At 39.0% G+C, this 10,362-nt stretch overlaps 1 long non-coding RNA gene across 2 annotated transcripts in view; it reads right to left on the bottom strand.

The window, feature by feature from the left end:
* The window catches only part of LOC137226484 (uncharacterized), a 99,517-nt gene that overhangs the window by 25,964 nt on the left and 63,191 nt on the right, over window positions 1-10,362 (bottom strand). For both annotated transcript variants that reach the window (XR_010944377.1, XR_010944378.1), the window contains exon 3: window positions 702-830. This is a non-coding gene — a long non-coding RNA (uncharacterized lncRNA). The remainder of the gene's footprint in view (window positions 1-701; window positions 831-10,362) is intronic.

Here is a 10,362-nt window from a genome sequence, read left to right as displayed (position 1 = left end):
TTAGTGTCTGTCCAGTTCACTACACATGAACAATTTAGTGTTCTTTGGAGTACTCCTGAACCCTTGAAATGCCACAAGTTGAGGTCTTCATCTTCCTTACATTCTCTCTGTCAGCAGATTTTTTAGTGAACATCTTGCTGGTAGACCCCATTTTATTGTTTAATAAAGAGATTCAATGACCCCAGGAAAAGGGTGGTTTTAAGAAAATCCCAGTGGGGCTTTGATATAAAGATCTTCTAAGTCCATTCCACTCCTTTTTTTCTTGCCTTATTGAAGTAACTGTAACTTTCACCTTTTAATGCACTGTTCCCTTCATGCTAACTTCCTAAGCTCTAAGCTTGTGCAGCATCTGGTGACATGGCAATCACTTTACAGCACATTCAAAGCATTGGTTGACAAAAGAATCAGTAAAATAGCATTATGTATCTTAAATGAATCCAATACTTATAGCAAACCAAGTGGCTTGGAGTTTGGCTGTTTCACATGCCCAGTGTAATGATGCTTATATGCTTATATGGCAGGATGCATGACCTGCACATTGATGATATTAACTTTAAGATACAGAAAACACAACTAGCATGGGAGAGACGCTGCTAAGTAGTCAGTTTCCTCACTCACTGATATCACTTTGTCATTAATTCTTTCCATCCTCATATACCTGATTAAATCTATTTGAAAAAATTAAATGTCAACCATCATACCTCAGGTTCTGTGTTTATTTTTTTATGAAAAGGAAGGGTGAGCTGGGGGCAGGCTGTTGAGAGCTGTTTGCTGTGGTTGAGGCCAGTCTGCTCTGAGGTTTTCTGGCATTTTTTCATCTGTGCTGCCATCTAGAGAAGAGAATGAGAAACACTCATAAACTGGAAAAATAAACTGGAAGTCCCAGGACGGAGTTATGGGAAAATGGACACTGTATACTGATTTGTAGAAAACTGTAAGAAACATCAGGGAGATTTGCTGGTGATAATTTTGTGTTTTTCCCCCTCTCTCTCCGTCTCTCCCAGATACAAAACAGAATTTGGATATCTGTTACCGGTGTTTATGACAGGCATTCCTGCGGAGCCATTTCCTGTATTCAAATTGAACTCTTCTTACATAAATAAAGTTAAATTGTGTTAACTATCTGGGACCTCCAAAGTGGTGTAATTTCTCCATAGTTAAGATGTTGCTGGAAATGCTCATATTCTCAGTCCTGCAAGATTTGGAGATGAAATGGCAGGCGCGTGCGTGTGTGTGTGTGTGTGTGTGTGTGTGTGTGTGTGTGTTAACAAGATAAAGAGGTCCTTTGAAGACTCAGGGGCAGTTTCCTGAAGTCAGTGTGTTCCACAGAAGCTCTTAGTTCTGCAGAATGTTTATAGGTGAAACACTGGTCAAATAAATTTAGGGAATGCTAGGTAAAACCATTTTAAACAGTTTTCCTTATTACAGCCAGGACCTCTAACAGTCTTTAGTTTACCAATGTGCACTGTGAACTTGCAAGAGAGGAAAGTGCTGGGCAAAGTTTCCCAAACTTATTGGATCTTGAAACCCTGGGCTTTTCATAGGACCGGTGCTGTGTGGAGCAAGCTTTAGGAAATATTACAACAGGGAAAGGAAGTTGGCCTGCTGCATGCATGCCATGTGCAAACATACCAGTCCTCCATTCCTCTAGAAGGAATGTTATAGGAATGGAATTTGTTTGATAATTGCTACTTGCAGGTATGACAAAGTAGGTGTACCTATAATGTAGGCCAGATTTTCTCTCTCAGCTTACTTATCAAATAGCAAATAATAAGATATAGTCTTTTTACTTAGCACACATTTAGCATGCTCTAAATCTATGCAAGGTACCATTGGGCAGGGAGGATAGTGAAAGTAAAACATGATTCTTGCCTTTGACAAACCATTAAATAGGTGGAGTGGTAAGTTAAGATACAATATACTAAAAAATCCTTTAAACAATGGTCATACCAGGTTTATTCATCATAACTGAGATAACAGGCTTTGTTTCTGTGGAGCAAGGCCATGTTCACCCATGGAAGAAAATAGCTTTTAGAAATGCTTTTGCAGGGGCTTTCCTGGTGGCACAGTGGTTAAGAATCTGCCTGCCAAGGCAGGGAACATGGGTTCGAGCCCAGGTCCCAGAGGATCCCACATGCCACGGAGCAACTAAGCCAGTGCGCCACAACTACTGAGCCTATGCTCTAGAGCTCGAGAGCCCCAACTACTGAAGCCTGTGCGCCTAGGGCCCGTGTTCCGCAACAAGAGAAGCCACCGCAATGAGAGGCCCGCGTGCCTGCCACAGCTAGGGAAAACCTGTGCACAGCAATAAAGACCCAATGCAGCCAAAAATAAATAAAACAAAATAAATAAATTTTTAAAAATTAAGAAATGCTTTTGTAATAGCAGCCATTGTTAGAGGATTTTACCTTTTTTTTTTTTAATTAAAATGTCAATGGTCATGAATATTTTCCTGTATTAATCCTGGAAAATGACATTCTTTGTGAAACTGAGTGAACAATATTAATGCTTCTCTTTTGATAATTTATCTGAACTTTAGGAAAAAGAATATATAATTCATGCTTTTGACTCAAGAAGTAATGTCTTTGTTTAGGAATTAATAAGGATAATGATAAAACATCATCTCTCCCAAAGGATAAATATTATTTTCATTTTATAGAAGCAACTGGGGCTTAGAGAAGTGAATCAGTTTGTCAAATAGCTTGTAAATGGTGGGACTGGGATTCAATTCCAGTTCTATCTGTTCCTAAATCTTTATTATTTATTTCCCTTATGGTGGAGGCAGAGTAATTTTAGAAAATGTTTGCATACTACCTGATTTCCATAATATCAAAATAAGACTTCCCAAAGTGAAATGGGGAAAACAGTTTTCCTGGGATTTAGAGAATTACACACACACACACACACACACACACACACACACACACACACACACACACATAGGAGATTGTAAGCTTTATGACAGCAGAAACCATAGGACCATATCTGTTTTCTTTACCACACTAAACCTGGTGTTTAGTACATGCCTTGCACATAGGTCCTCAATAAGTATTTGCTCAGTGGAGTGCACTCAAATGATAATGTTTGGGATTAGGTGCTGGGCACACATAAAACCTTCAATATTCTATTGCCATTTTTTGCAATAGAATTCAGTTATAAATCTGTAAAGTCTTCTCTCTTCATGAAATGGTCTGAACCTGGTCAAGGGCACATTCCACATTTGCAAACGTGTTTTCCAGTCTAGTCTCAATAGTTAATCACATTGTGAGTCAATTTGTGGATGATTGAGAACCTTCGCCTACATGGTTGTTTGGTCATTCTCTGCAAATTCATTCTCTGAAACGTGTTAAAAGAAGTAGGCTTGAAAGAAAACTAGACTTGAAGGCAAAGACTAAATATTTTTTATATTTGCATTCTTAGCACTCTGCTTCATAATAGGTGCATGGTACATGTTGAAAAAAGAAGGAAGAAAGAAAGGGGAGGGGAAAGGAAGAAAAGTGAGAGTTAAGAATCTTGGACTTTAGCCTTGGGTTGGCTATGTAAACTTGGGCCAATCATTTCTTTTTTGTTCCTCAGTTTCCTTTTCTGGAGCTAGGGATGTTGACCTACTTGATCACTAAGGCCCCTCCAGATTTTAAATGCCTGTGGAAGAGACTGGGGTCATTCTTGGCATAAACAAGACCATGTTTCTTTGTGTCCACTAGGGGGTACTGTAGTACTAGTACAGTGGCCACTGTCTTCCAATTTATCCAATTCTGATTTTTTTTTCTGAATCTACTCCCCTGAAAGACATTCCTTTTTCTTTTTTTTTTTTGAAGTATATGTTTTTTAAAAAAATTTTTATTGGAGTATAGTTGATTTACAATGTTGTGTTAATTTCTGCAGTACAGCAAAGTGATTCAGTTATACATATACCTATATCCACACTTTTTTAGATTCTTTTCCCATATCCGTCATTACAGAGTACTGAGTAGAGTTCCTAATGTCTCAGTTACCAAGAATGAATTGGCAGCAGGAGTTCCTCAGTGACTGGGTGATGCTGAAGGTCATCTCTGACCAGTCCTCAGAAGGCTTCAAAGGTCTTCCAAATGTTTTCTTAACTCTCTCCAGTGACTCCTTAAGTCATGGCTAAGGCCTGGGTTGTATTAGATTGAGCAGGGACTGGATAAGAAATCCTGCACCAGGCACACAGTTAATGTAATTTCTTTTACTCAGAATTTTGCTATCTGTCCAATCTGGTCGTTCATTCTGTTTTATCAGATTTGGCATCCATAGTGGAAAGAACATGTTAGGATGTCCCTCTTTTATGAGTGATTCACACCATGTTTACCAAAGAGAGCAATTGGTTTTTCCATTTCCTTTGACAATCTTCTGAATATTTTGACAATAGAACACCAAAATTATGTGAATAAATGGACATTCCTTACTTTTAACTTTCAAACTCAAATTTATACTACAAAGTATAAGATTTAATTCTATAATGGAAACTGGATAAACCTAGGAAGAATTTAGCTCAATTATGATTAATATAGCTTAGTAATCTTAGAACTATTTGCTTAGTAAGGTTATGAGATGTTAAGATTTTGCTTGGGCCAAAAAGAGGGCCTTGACACTCTTTTAACGGAAAACAAAATGGAGCAAATTCCATTTACCCTAACAACAAAAACATAAGCTTAAGAAATGTGCCAAATCTACATGAAGACAACTATATAACTAACCAAGAGTTTAAAAGAAGGCTTAAATAGAGAGCTATACCATGTTCTTGGATAAGAAGGTTCAACACTGGAAAAATTATAAATTATTCCCTCAAAGTATTCATAAATATAATAAAATTCCAATCAAAATTCTAATTAGATATTCTTGGAATCTTGATAAAAGAGTTCTGAAATTCATTGAGAAAAATGAAGCTAAGAAGAGCAAAGAAAAAAATTTTTAAACTTATGAGAGGGAAGGGGATTTGAATGATCAGATTTTAAAAGAAATTATAAAATGGCTGAAATTGAAACAATATCGTAGTGGCAACAAAATAAACAGCCAATAAAATAGAATAGGAAGTCCAGAAATAAATCCAAGTATGATGGCCTGGATGTGTGTGTGTGTGTGTGTGTGTGTGTGTGTGTGTGTGTGTGTGTTTTGGTTACCTAGCATATGAATGCTTTTCCCAGTATGGAAACTGAAGAAGGGAAGATCTTCCTTCTTCTAAATAGGAAAGGCATCAGCATATAACTGAGGTTTACCCAGTGAGATTCTGACATTGAATCCAGGAGTGATGCAAAGGTACAGGGACTGGCAAGTTATTTACAGAGAGAGTGGTGATGTCAATAACCCAGGAGGAGAATGCCTGGTGGTAGCAGTGTCACTGGAAGCATTCTGCCTAGACTCTTCCTTTAACAGGTCTTGGCCAAGTTCTGCCAGCATTCTAACCAGACTGTTCCAACAGAGGTCCTTGGCTGAGTTATCTGTTTCCAGCCTCTTTTGGCTTCTGTTTCTTGAGTTTGGTTTTTAACTTTCCCATAGATTTTGTGAGCTATTTGGCATCCTTCCAACAAATTCCATTCTGTTTAAGCTACCTAGAGTTGGTAGCTTGCAGTTATGACTCCTGAAGTGTACAGAGACTTGTATGAGGAGCTGATTACAGACAACAGACTCTTAGGGAAATGAGGAGACTCTAGTTATGCAGACTCATTATGTTTGAAGATAGATGGGATGCTGGAAGCCCATGGCCTGTTACAGTGAAACAGCTAAAGAAATTAGTGTCTGTGGGGACTTCCCTGGTGGTCTAGTGGTTAAGATTCCATGCTCCCCATTCAGGGGGCCCAGGTTCAATCCCTGGTCAGGGAACTAGATCTCGCAGGCTGCAACTAAGAGCCTGCATGCTGCAACTAAAAGATCCTGCATGCCGCAACTAAAGATCCCACATGCCACAACTAAAAAGATCCTGCATGCCACAATGAAGACCTTGCATGCCGCAACGAGGATCCCGCGTGCCATAACTAAGATCCGGCATAGCCAAATAAATAAATATTTTTAAAAAAGAAATGAATGCCTGTGAATATTAGGACTAAGGTGGGCATTGAAGACAAGACCATGGAGGTCTTGTCCATATTAGGTTAGGTCTTGTCCTAACTGTTGTTGCCATAGAACAATATGAGGGGTATGAGGAATTCAAGAGCTGTGTGCTGAAGTTAGCTGCTTCAGTTGATACGATCAACAAGTGGAAATCTCTAGATTCTCATTTTAAAATATGAACTGAAACCCAAACTGTGAATTATTAAAAGAAATTCTTATAGCCCTAGGATTGAGATAGCTATAAAACCAGCATTTGTTCTTGTTGATTGCTGACTTGCAAATCAGTTGAATTCACCTCTTTAACTGGGGTCTTATATGAACATATGTTAAGGTGCTAATCCAGACAGAGTTACAGCTTTGGAGGAGATCAAGGTGGTGGAGTAGGGGGATGCGGAACTCACCTCCTTGCTACGAACACATCAAAAATACATCTACATGTGGAGTAATTCTCACTGACAACAAACTGGAGACTGGCAGAAAAGACTCTTATATCACCAAGGTTATAAAGAAAGGTCCACACGGAGTCAGGTAAGAAGGGAAGAGAAGAGATCAGGTTGGGATCTGCATTCCTAGGAGGGGACACAGAAGAGGAGAGGGATATCATGGGCTCAGAGATCCTCCTAGAAGAGTGAGTAGTTTGAACTACATATTGAGTACCCTACCTCTGGGGTCTGACACTGGGAAGATGAATCCCCTTAGCTGGTTTGGAAACCAGGGGGACTAACAGGAGGGCTGTAAGAAACCTAGACTCCACTAGTAAAGAGCTGCACAAACTTGCTTACTCCCAGAAACAAGGTGGAGGAAACAGATTGAAACTTCCCGGTATTCTGGCTGGATTCCTGTGACTGCCCCAGAATGTGCCCCAGCCCATGCAAAGCACCTGCTCTGGGTCCTCTAGCTCCAGTGCAGCTCCCCACTAGGACAAAGGTTGTAGCTGCCAAGGAGAGTGTGCAGTTGTGGGGTACGGAGCCAGCTCAGACCTGACACTGCATCTGAATGAGATGGTGGCTGCCATTACTGGCATTCAAAAAGGCAGCAGATTGGGAGCTGTCTGAAACTCTTGATTTGTGTGTCAAGACCACCCCAGTTCACATTCTGGCCCACACTGAACACCCACACTGTCCTCTCTTGTTCTGGGGCAGCTCCACACTAGGGTGAAGTTTGCCATTGCCAAGGAGAGTGTGCACTTCATGGGGACACAGTCAACTTGGACCTGGTACTGCATCTGAACAGGGTGGGGAAAGCCATTGCTGGCACTCACAGAGGCAGCATTTTGGGAGCAGTCTGGAACTCTGACTGGTGTACTGGGCTCACACCAGTGAGCACCCCAGCCCACACAGGGCACCAGTTCCAGCCCCTCTTGCTTCAGCACTGCTCCCCACTGGGGCAAAGGTGACCATGTTGGGAGAGGTGAGAACTCACATTTAGAGGGAACAGAACCAGCTCAGACCTCAATCTCAGGGCTTCTGCTCTAGCACCTTGGGACCTGTCCCTGCCCCCATGGGGCAGTTATGGTCACTGAGCATAGGAGAAGCTCACACCTGGCACTGACTCTAGCCCTTCCATCTCCAGCCCCACCTGCCACCAAGGTGATAACTGCCAGCACACCCTGGGGGAAGATGTGGCCTATGCTCACATCAGATTTAGCTCTCCCACCAAAGCCACTGGGCACACATAGACTGCATAGGAAAGCTCTCACACAAGGACACCCCTTCAAGACCACAATAGGTAACTGTTTCACCTACTTTCATAGAGACAGAGAAAGTTCAGCAAAATGAGAAGAGAGAGGAATTTGTTTCAAGTGAAAGAACAAGGAAAAGAACCCTGAAAAAACAAAAATGAACCTGAGATAAATAATTATCAGATAAAGAGTTCAGAGCATTAGTAATAAGAATGCTAACTGAATTAGGGAGAAGAATAGATGAACACAGTGAGCATTTTAACAAGGAACTAGAAAATAATAGAAAGAACCAGTCAGAGCTAAAGAATACAATAACTGAAATGAAAAACACACTAGGAGGAATTAACAACAGACTAGGTGATACAGAAGAACACATAAGTGGTCTGGAAGATAGAATAATGAAAATCACCCAATCAGAACAGCAAAAAGGAAAATAAATTTAAGAATGAGAATAGTTTAAGGGACCTCTAGGACAACAGCAACTATACTAATATTCGGATTATAGAGGTCCCAGAAAGAGAAGACAGAAAGAAAAAGGATTAAAAATGTATTTGTTGAAGTTATGGCTGAAAACTTCCTGAACTTGAAGACAGAAACAGATATCCACATACAGGAAGCACAGAGAGTCCAAAACAGATGCACCCAAAGAGACCACACCAAGACATAATTAAAATGGCAAAAGTTAAAGAGAGAATTTTAAAAGCAGCAAGAAAAAAAAAAAAAGAGTCACATACAGGGGAACCCCCATAAGTCTGTCAGCTGATTTTTCTGCAGAAACTTTGCAGGCCAGAAGGGAATGGTATGATATATGTAAAGTGTTGAAAGGAAAAATATCCTGCAACCTAGGATACTCTATCCTGCAAGGTTATCTTTCAGAATTAAAGGAGATATAAAGAACTTCTCAGACAAGCAAAAAAGTAAAGAGTTAATCAATACTAAACCAACCCTAAAAGAAATGTTAAAGGTTTTTTTTCTAAGTGGAAAAGAAAAGGCTACACAAAGTAGGAATTTTTAGGAAAGGAAAAATCCCACTAGTAAAAGCAAATATATAGTAAAGTCTGTTGATCAACCACTTAAATAAGCTAGTTAAATGATTAAAAGACAAAAATTGTAAAATCAACTAAAACTACACTAAACAGTTAAGGGATAAGAATGAAGATGTAAAATATGACATCAAAAACACAAAATGTTGGGGGAGAGGAGTAAAAGATATAGATCTTTTGAATGTGTTTAAACATAAATGACTATCCGTTTATAACAAGCAGATGTAGTTTTAGGTCAACATATATGAACCCCATGGTAACTACAAATCAAAAACCTACAATAGATTCACAAAAACTAGAGAGAAAGAAACATAAGCATACCACTAAAGAAAATTATCAAACCAAAAGGGAAGAAACTAAAAGGAGAAGAGGAGAACACAGAAGAACTACAAAACCAACCAGGAAACAAATGACAAAATGGCAATAAGTACATATACAACAATAATCACTTTAAAAGTATGCCAATGGATTAAATGCTTCAATCCAAAGCCATAGGATGGCAGACTGGATTAAAAAAAAAAAGAAGACCCATATATATGCTGCTTAAAAGAGACTCACTTTAGAGCTAAAGACACACACAGACAGAAAGTGAGGGGTTGGAAAAAGATATTTCATGCAAATGGAAATGACAAGAAAGCTGGGGTAGGAATAGTCATATAAGACAAAATAGACTTTACAACAAAAGACAATAACAAAAGACAAAGTAAGGCATTAAGTAATGATAAAAGGATCAACAGAAGAAGATATAACATTTGTTAACATATACATACCTATTATAGAAGCACCTAAATATATAAAGTAAATATAAATAGACATAAAGGGAGAAACTGACACCCCCTTTACATCAATTACAAATCATCCAGACAGAAAATCAACAAGGAAATAGTGGTCTTACGTGACACATTAGACCAGTTGAACGTAATAGATAAATTGAAGACATTCCATCCAAAAACAGCAGAATACACATTCTTTTCAAGTACACATGGAACGTTCTCTAGGATAGATTTACAAAACAAGACAGAGCTGCAGAATAGCCTATAAAACAAGTCTCAACACATTTAAAAGAATAGAAATTATATCAAGCATTTTTCCCAACCACAATGGTATGAAACTAGAAATCGTTTATAGGAAGGAAAATGTGAAAAACACAAACACTTGGAGAATAAATAACATGCCAGTAAAAAGCCAATGGGTCAATGAAAACATCAAAGAGGAAATCAGAAAATACCTCGAGACATATGAAAATAAAAACACAACTTTCCAAAAATCTATGAGATGAAGCAAAAGTAGTTCCAACTGGGAAATTTATTGCAATACAGGTCTACCTCAAGAAACAGGAAAATTCTCAAATAAACAATCTAACCTAACATCTAAAGGAATTAGAAAAAGAAGAACAAACAAAGCCCACAGTCAACAGGACAGAAATAATAAAGATCAGAGAGGAAATAGATAAAATTGAAACAAAAAAAAATACAAAAGATCAAAGAGGACTTCCCTGGTGGCGCAGTGGTTAAGAATCTGCCTGCCAATCAGGGGATACAGGTTCGATCCCTGGTCTGGGGAAGATCC

The sequence above is a fragment of the Pseudorca crassidens genome, chromosome 6, assembly GCF_039906515.1.
Source record: "Pseudorca crassidens isolate mPseCra1 chromosome 6, mPseCra1.hap1, whole genome shotgun sequence".
Lineage (NCBI taxonomy): Eukaryota > Metazoa > Chordata > Mammalia > Artiodactyla > Delphinidae > Pseudorca > Pseudorca crassidens.
The sequence above is the reverse complement of the archived record's forward strand: the minus strand, read 5'-3'. Positions and strand labels throughout refer to the sequence as shown.